This window comes from Hibiscus syriacus, unplaced genomic scaffold (genome assembly GCF_006381635.1).
Source record: "Hibiscus syriacus cultivar Baekdansim isolate YM2019G1 unplaced genomic scaffold, ASM638163v2 tig00112215_pilon, whole genome shotgun sequence".
Taxonomy (NCBI): domain Eukaryota; kingdom Viridiplantae; phylum Streptophyta; class Magnoliopsida; order Malvales; family Malvaceae; genus Hibiscus; species Hibiscus syriacus.
In genome coordinates this window covers 2,324,749-2,333,634 of record NW_024063268.1, presented here as the reverse complement: position 1 = coordinate 2,333,634, position 8,886 = coordinate 2,324,749, and the positions used below count along the sequence as shown (strand labels likewise).

Sequence of the window (8,886 nt, the reverse complement as noted above, 5' to 3'; positions counted from 1 at the left end):
TGTTACAAATCATTAACAAAATACTTTTATTACAAAATAATTAACAAACTAATACAATGCATGATAAAATTTATTTATATTTTCTTAATTCTTAGCGATATCGAGGAATGGTCAAATGATAATGACGTGGGGCTCGTCGAGTACGTCGTGATCATTCACCTTGATCATCTTCATCTTCATATTCGTTTGCTTCTTGAATAGGAGGTGTACTAAACATCATTCCACTTTGAGATCCACCTTTGAAATATGGTGATGGAGTAATTTAGGTATTTGATGCAATCATTGTCATCATAAACTCGAGTTGAATACCTTGTATAATATGATCCCATTCACTTTCACCCACACGTTTGATCGAAGATGCTTGAGTGCTTTTCATTGCATCCCATGAACCTCCAACCTAATTTGGTTAACTCTCCATTAAAGCATGATATGGAGGATAAAAACCATAACTGGTTTGAGATTCAAAATACTAGACAGAAGTATAAGAAAATGATGTCGATGATGATGCTTTATTTCCCTTTGCAAACTTGGATTTCATTTTCTCCCATTGTTCCCTCTCTTCATGTTTTGTTAAACATGGTTTCCCATATGCTTCATAATTTAGGAGGTAGGGAGAAATGCCAAAATCAAGGTCAATAGCTGTAATTTCTATACGCTTAGGGACATTTAAATGTCGCTCATTCCATTGTTGAATGTAAACAACATGCTTCCTCGACTAATTATCTTCATGCTTCACACACGTATCAATTATATAGACCGAGTCCATATCAAATATTTGCGTATGAATTGATTGATGAGACGCAAACTGTCGCAGCACTCTATCTGTGACATGCATCTCAACAATCACTAAGTGTAGAAAAGATGTAACGACACACCACAACTCTGAACCTTCAAAAATCCCATTGGAAGTAACCATTGGATCTCATCGCCATAATACGGGATCCAAGAAAACTATAAACATCAATTATAAAAGTTACTACAAATAAAAAATTAGTATAAAATTAATATAAAAGTTAGTAATTTATCACATGTCGATTGGAGATATCGATCCTCATTTGTGTGTCAATTTTATTTGCACTCGAAAACTTGGTCTCTGTAATTTTATACACCATCTAAATAATATAATAAATAAAAAATTTTAAAAATTAAAAATAAATTAAAAATTTACTAAAAATAAAGTTGAAAAATTACCTTCCAATAAAAAGAAACTCAACTTCAGCTTTTTGACCCCTTCTGACGATTATAGTCTTATAAAGTTCCTAGTACAAAAATGTCAAAATGATCGAGCCATAACTAAAGTTGTGACACTCAATAAAATTATTCAATATCAAAAGATACTGAATGTACGCCAAATTACCAGATTTATCTGGTAACAATTCCCTCCAATCAATTGGAGCAAATACGCTCTGGCTGCAAATATAACCTCCTCCTCAGTAGAGTCGTTAGTTACATTAAATTCAGACTCCAGCCAAGTGATCCATATCCGGTACCCCTCTAAGACCTCTAGTGCGGACATCTTTCCTAAAACTTGGTGAACAATTGCAAATCAATTAAAATCGTTTTGCCTGACTAGTTCCACATAATTATTCAGAACACCGAGTTGGTAAGTGACATCTTCCAACGTAATTGTCGTTTGACCACTCAAAAAATGGAAAGTATGTGTCTCGGGCCTCCAACATTCAATCAAAGTTGAAATCAATGTCTAGTTCATCTTAAAAACACGTAGAAATGTGGCTGGATATAACCCTAATTATTATAGATATATAATAATCCATTGATGCAGATCTTTCAGTGTCATTCCTCATTGACGAATACCCCATTGTTCTTCTGAACTGAGTTCAAACGAAGAAATATGGACATCATCAAGGCATAACATTTCATCCCAAGTAGACATTTTTCGAGAATTTTCAAAAATTACAACTTTCTTTCAATATTTTCTTAACAAAACATAATAAAAACCCTAAACCCTAATCCCATATTTATAACCACAAACCCAACAACTAATTTTTTTTCTCAAAAATCCCAAAGAACTTGTCACCTTGATGTGATGATTTCCAATATAATAACACCCTAAACCCGATTAGGCCTAAAGTTCCACATTGGGCTACCGAGATAACTAGTGGTTTCAAAAACTGTTCATTTATATTTTTAAAGCACAATATATGGTACCAAGACTAAACATAAACAACAGTTATGAAAACATTTTATAAATTGGAGATTCGAGATATTATTTAAAAAATATAATACAAACTTAGAATTCGATAAACTAGATACATAAGTAAGGTTCCTACGAATACACATGCCCACTAAAGCTACAATACAATACTCTAAAGAAGATATTGGGAGTCCTGTTGTGATAGTGCTCCACGATCAGCTCAAGCTACTGATCTACGAACGAAAAACATCATAACGTTGAGCTTACAAACACCGAAGTATAATATCTAACCTAGATCAGCATTATGAGTTCCACAAACATATGAATGCTAAAGACATGGTACTAAGCAGTAGGTACATGCATGATCTTAATCAAGTGCTACATACTTAAGGTTTAACTATTCTATCACTAAAGTAGGATCTCATGTTTCCCTTAATCCTCTACTAAGGGCCTAATGATGCTTCTAATAATATAACAACAATAAGTGCAAGAATATACCATCGTTTATCAAGTAGTAAAAGTGGACGCAACAAGTACATCGAGTATCATATCCATATATATTAGTATTACTTTGTAGAATTGTTACGCAAAAAATGTAAAATTGTGTATTGTTGATGAATGGAGCAATGTTGTAGCAATATAATAGAAAACAAAACAAAATAAAAGAGATTACAACAAAGTAAATGAAGTAGTGATCAATTTAGACAGGATTATGGGATATTAAACAACATCATGCAATTAACAATGATGTAGCATTACGATTGCTGTGTCTAGCATTAACCTAGCAGGTTATTCTTCTATCGAAAATATTCACCAACAAATTACTAGGACTATATCCCTTTAGCAATTCAAATAAGTGTACTAAGAATACTATGATAAATTGTCTGAAAAAATATCTTTTATGCTAAATGTTTCTCTCATAGATGTTGATGTTATTCATGATGTAACCTACTCTTGCAACATTACTAGACAATTTATATCTCTACAAACAAGTCTAAAATTAAACTATAGCAACACCAATCAATAATACTAAAACAAAGTGAATAAACATGAAATCCAAAAAAATATTTCAAAAATAAAAGATCCAAGTTTAACATCTCAACATAAAATAAAAATAAATCATCTTAACAAAATAAACTCCCTTTCTCAAGTTCGATCTGAATCGCTAAGATGACGCTTAATCAATCGTTGGCCTTCGTTCTAACTGTTGCAACATGTTTCACATCCAAGTGTTGTTTTCCCAAATGTTTTTAGGCTGCCATAGCTACAGTAGGAGAGAAAAATAAAAGACGACTATGAAAATTAGGGTTTCTAAGGATAAATAAAGTGTGTGAAAAATAATATATTTACAGCCCATCAAAGTCAAACTTTCCACCACTAGAAAAGTTCCATTTTTTGAAAGCTCATTGAGTTTAAATTCCAACCTTTTTTTCTGTAGCTTTATCAATTCCTAAATTTTATCTTAACAGTTTGTGACTCAACAATTGCTGCAGAATCATCTCAACAATCCATCCGGCATCAGCTCACAACAATGTCTATAGTGTTAACAATTTCATAGCATTGGTATATCAATTTGCAGAAAAAATAATAAAATCTACCCAAGTACTAACAATTCACTCCCAATATGCAAATGATGTAAATATGCTAAAATAAATATAAATATGATTCTAAAATTTCTAAAGTAGAAGTTGAACCTAAGTAAAAGGCTCTAAATAATAATTCTTTTTTATAATTATCACACCGCTAAATCTAAGTGTTTGCTTGTCCTCAAGCAATGCATGACAATAACTTTCCCTCAATAATTAGACATCATAACTCTCACACTTGTCTTGTACCTTTCACCACATAACCTTAGCAATTTTCTGCCAATCATTTTCGTATCTCAAGACAACCAAAAATTAACTCAAATCAACTTTTAAAGCTTATGCATGTGTGCGTTCTTAGTCGTGATAGTTCACCATCATGGGTATTAGCAAAGAATACCATAATTATCAAAGTAATTAATAAAGCAGATGATGTCATAATAATTACTTTGTAGCTTAACTAGAGCTTTAACTTATCACATTTACGTGCCAATACTTGAGTGTATTGTCAACAACGAACTCCATAGCCTTTTAGGTAGAGTCATCCCATGCAGACTTTCATTCACTCATGCTATCTGATACTATCTTTCCTACTTAGTATTCACTAAGCGTACCAAAATTGCCTTAGCAACGAAGTTTCCTAGAGCTAAAAGATTTCCATGAACAATTTATTCAACTAGAATCAGTTTGGCACCTCTAGCAGTTCACACAGAACTTATACAAAATATAATAATTTTTTAATGCAAGATAACTAAATATTCTCCAAAATATCCACAAATGAACCAAGCACAACATTCGATAAATAATTTAGCATCATAAGAATCATTAAGGCAATCTCATGTTATCTTTAAATTCTAAGATTGTTGACATTATATTGCTATCGACAATCATCTCATCATAGGTAAATACAAAGTCTAGACAATTGTTTGTCTATCTAAATAACGTGATAAAAAATATCTTGGAAAGGTTGAATGAACAACACAAAATATGAACATGACAAATGCATATAATAATGAACAACACAAAAAAATAATACACCCCAAACCTATGATGTTCATTTCCCTCAATGCATGCAAAAATAATAAGACATGGGAGAAAGGACACCAATACTCCGCTAATGTTTTTGCAGATGTTGTATTATTAATGATATAGAAATGATAGTTTGGAATGCAAGAAGATGATGGGTAGTAAAGTTCATTTGTAACTCTAGTTAATGCTGTGAAGAAAAGGCAACATGTAATGAATGATGGTGCGGCAATCGATGTGGGAACATTTCCTAAAAAATATTAAGAAAAGAAAAATTATAAATTAAACTAAAAAATCTAATTTAATGTCATAAATGACTTATTGAAAGCATGTAAAAATGTTTTCACATATTGAAATTGAGGTTTGTGATAACATATCCTAGGTCCCAGTAAAACGATATCCCTTTTTGCTTGTTGAAGGTTGATATGACATGATCATGTTGCACTTAGTCCTTTACACTTGTGAAATTGAGACATTGTTTGAACTAAAAATCGTGCTTGTTGGAATCAGTCATGAATCACACTTCTTCATTGTCACCATAGAAATGTTGTAGCTTGACAGGTTGAATCTCCAAAGAAGGAATTTCATTATAAGATCCTTGTGAGAGCTTCCTTGATCTTTTGGATGATGTTGTGTTTTTCTACACCATGCAACATTTACAATTTTCCTCAGGTTCTTATCTTACGACTCTGTTATTGACATTATTAGTGTAGAACTATTGTTGATGAGAGGATCAATGTAGAAGCATTTATTCCCATCAAATGACTTAGTATCTTCATGGTTTGGCTCATTTGATTCTTCTGTTGTTCAGACATTGGGAGTGATAATCACAATATCGTGACATTTATCCATATATTACTGCACAATTTCATCAAATGATGTCAATAGCATGACATTCAACATTATTATCATTCATAACAAGATTTAAAACATTAAAGGTAATGTGTTCATCATCAAGACGAATAGTAAGTTCTCCCTTTTCAATATCGATTATCACTCTACCTGTAAAAATGAATGGCCAGCCAAGTATGATTGACACTTCTTAGTCAGATTCACAGTCCAAAATAATAAATTCTGTTGGAAAAAATAAAATTTTCCACTTGGACTAACACATTCTAAATCTTGCCCTTGGATACACAGTGGATTGGTTGGCAAGTTGAAGTGTAACTATTGTGGTTTATGCTTTACTAATCCCAAGTTTCCTAAAAATAGACAAAGGCATTAAGTTAATATTATAGCGTAACTCACATAAAGCTCTACCTATGTATTAATTTCCAATAGTGCAAAGATTAGTAAAACTCCCTAGATCCTTTAACTTTGGAGGCAATTTGCTCGTGACAATGGAGTTACACCCTTCAATGAGTGCAATGGTCTCAAAATCACCAATTCTACGTTTCTTGTAAAGCACCTCGTTTATAAATTTAATGTTGTTTTCCATTTGCTCCAATGCTTCTAGTAATGGATGTTAACACTAATTTTCGTAGAACATCAATGAATTTTCTAAATTGTCAGTCCTTCTTGCTTTTCTAGAATCTGAGAAAATAGAGGTGGAGGTCTTGGATTTTGTTGCAATGTCAATGCTGCTGGCATCACATGTGGTAGTGTTGTCGGCATTGCTAGAGGTAATGTCCTAGAGTTACTGCTATGACTTTCATATTTTGTTGTGACATCCAATGCTGGTGTCTTAATTTTAACTTCCAACTCATTGCCTTTATATTGTTGTTTATGTCTCTCATCCTCCTCCTTTTTGCTTTCATCATTTGATTTTCCAACGTGGAGTCCACTACGTGTTGTGAGGACTTTGCAATGCTCATTGTAATGAGTTTTTTCTTGAGCTTTTGGAACGTTAGTGTCACTTGGAAATACTCCTTATGATATGTTGTTGAGAATATTGGCCATCTTTCCAACTTGATTCTCCAATGCTCTTGATAACCTTGCTGATTGTTGCGTTGGTTAGAATTCTACCCTTGGCAACCTTATTTGTTGTTGTGTTGATGTTGAAGCATCGAGTACTACTAAGTTTATTGTTTGTGCGAATAATGCTATTGTGTATTCCTAAAATTTGATTGTAATGTCATATTGAGGTTGGCCACATTCTAACTTCTACAAGATAAGATAGGATGCTTTCACAAGTTTGGATTGTAAGTATTCACATAAGTATTGGTATTGTCATTCCTGTTTTAATTCCTAAAAAAGAGTACACATACTCATGGTTTTTTGGACATTCTTCAAAGTTATGGTTATCACTACAATAAACACAATTGACAAGAGTTGTAGCCTTTTCCTCATACATACCTCTAGGCTTTTGCATGTTATTCATCATTTCAGTCAATAATGTCACCTGTGTGGTCAATGTGTTCAAAGTATCGATATCCACTGTTGTTACAATGCGTCTACCTAATATGATCCTTGTATTAGGGTATTGATAGTCATTATTGGAAATCCTATCCAAGATATCATAAGCTACGTTGTAGGATTTGTCCAACAATTCTCCATTGGCAGAGGCATCTACAACCATCCTCTATTTGCGTCCAATGCTGGAAACAATGAATTGGACATTTCCGCATTAAGTCTTTAAAACTTTTGCATGTTAAGAACATTGTAGAATATCTATAATTGTGTCCAATGTTGGAAACCATGAATTGGAAACTTTTATATCAAGTCTTTAAACCTCTCACATGCTTCATTCAAGTTCCCATCCATTATTTGCTCGAAAGATATGATGTCATTCCTAAATCTAGCATTCATGTTGGGAGGGTTGAATCACATCAATAAATTTTTTGGCATGTTCATTCCATGATGCTATAGCACTGGGTGGTAGCGAATTGAGCCACGTCTTGTCTTTGTCACCAAGTGACTATGGAAATAATTTTAGCTTCAAGCCTACTTCGATCACTCCTTACTATATGAATGAATCACACACTTTCATAAATTCTCGCAAGTGTTCTCTAAGGTCCTCAATGTGCATTCCACTATATTACCCCATTGATTACAACATTTGAAACATCATCAACTTTAACTCAAAGTGGGCAACATGGATAGCCAACTAAACAATATCATGATTTAATTCATCAAGAATGAGTACAACGTGCTCTCTAATTTTCCTATTTATGTCATCAATGTTGTGGTAATGTGGCTGCATCATTTCATTACGCTAAGGTGGAATCCTCTCTTTATTTTTCCCATTGTTGTTTGGGAAATTCTAATATCTTTAATTGGCAATTATAGTTCACCATCATTTCCCATAACATTCTTCTTCATGTTTGGATCTTGTTGATTTTGTTGTCTCCTTCGGTGAAAAGTTCTCTCTATCTCTGAATTAAAAGGTGTTAAGTTCTGGATGTTGTTGTGGGTCATCCACTAGCAACACCCAGTTAAAGCTACCTAAAATAGTAAATAAAAAGCTACTAAATAAAATAAAACAACTCTAAAAGTAATGACACTAATCCTTGAAAATGGAACCAAAAACTTGATGCTTCAAATAATATAACAATAATCAGTGCAAGCATACACTATCGTTTATCAAGTAGTAAAAGTGGACACATCAAGTGCGGCGATTATCTTATCCACGTAGATTAGTGTTACTTTCAGAATTGTTATGCAGTAAACGTAAAATTGTGTATTATTGATGTAGGGGGTAATGTTGGAAAAATATAATAGAAAACAAAATAGAATAAATGAGATTCAACACAATAAATGAAGAAATGATCGATTTAGGTAAATGATTGTGGGGTGTCAAATAACAAAAATGCAATTAACAATGTGTAGCATTACGATTAGTGTGTCTAGCATTAACCCAACATGTTATTCTTCTCTCAAAAGTATTCATTAACAACTTATAACAAGGACTATATCTCTATAACAATTCAAATAAGCGTGCTAAGAGTGCTATGACAAAATAGTTAATAAAAATCTCTTTTATGCTAAATATTGCTCTCAGAGATGATGATGTTATTCATGATGTAACCTACTCTTGCCGCATTACCAGGTAATTTATATCTCTACAAACAAGTAAAAATTAAACTCAAGCAACACCAATCGATAATACTAAGGCAAAGTGAATAAACATGAAATTCATAAAATATATTCAAAATAAAAGATCCAAGTTTATCATCTCAACAT

The 8,886-nt window shown here is 32.7% G+C and overlaps 1 non-coding gene across 1 annotated transcript; it reads left to right on the top strand.

Moving 5' to 3' along the window:
• The first annotated feature begins 7,396 nt into the window (after nucleotides 1-7,396).
• LOC120175820 lies at nucleotides 7,397-7,503 on the top strand. The gene has a single exon (XR_005521279.1). It is a non-coding gene; the product is annotated as a small nucleolar RNA R71 (small nucleolar RNA).
• Nucleotides 7,504-8,886: the final 1,383 nt, after the last annotated feature.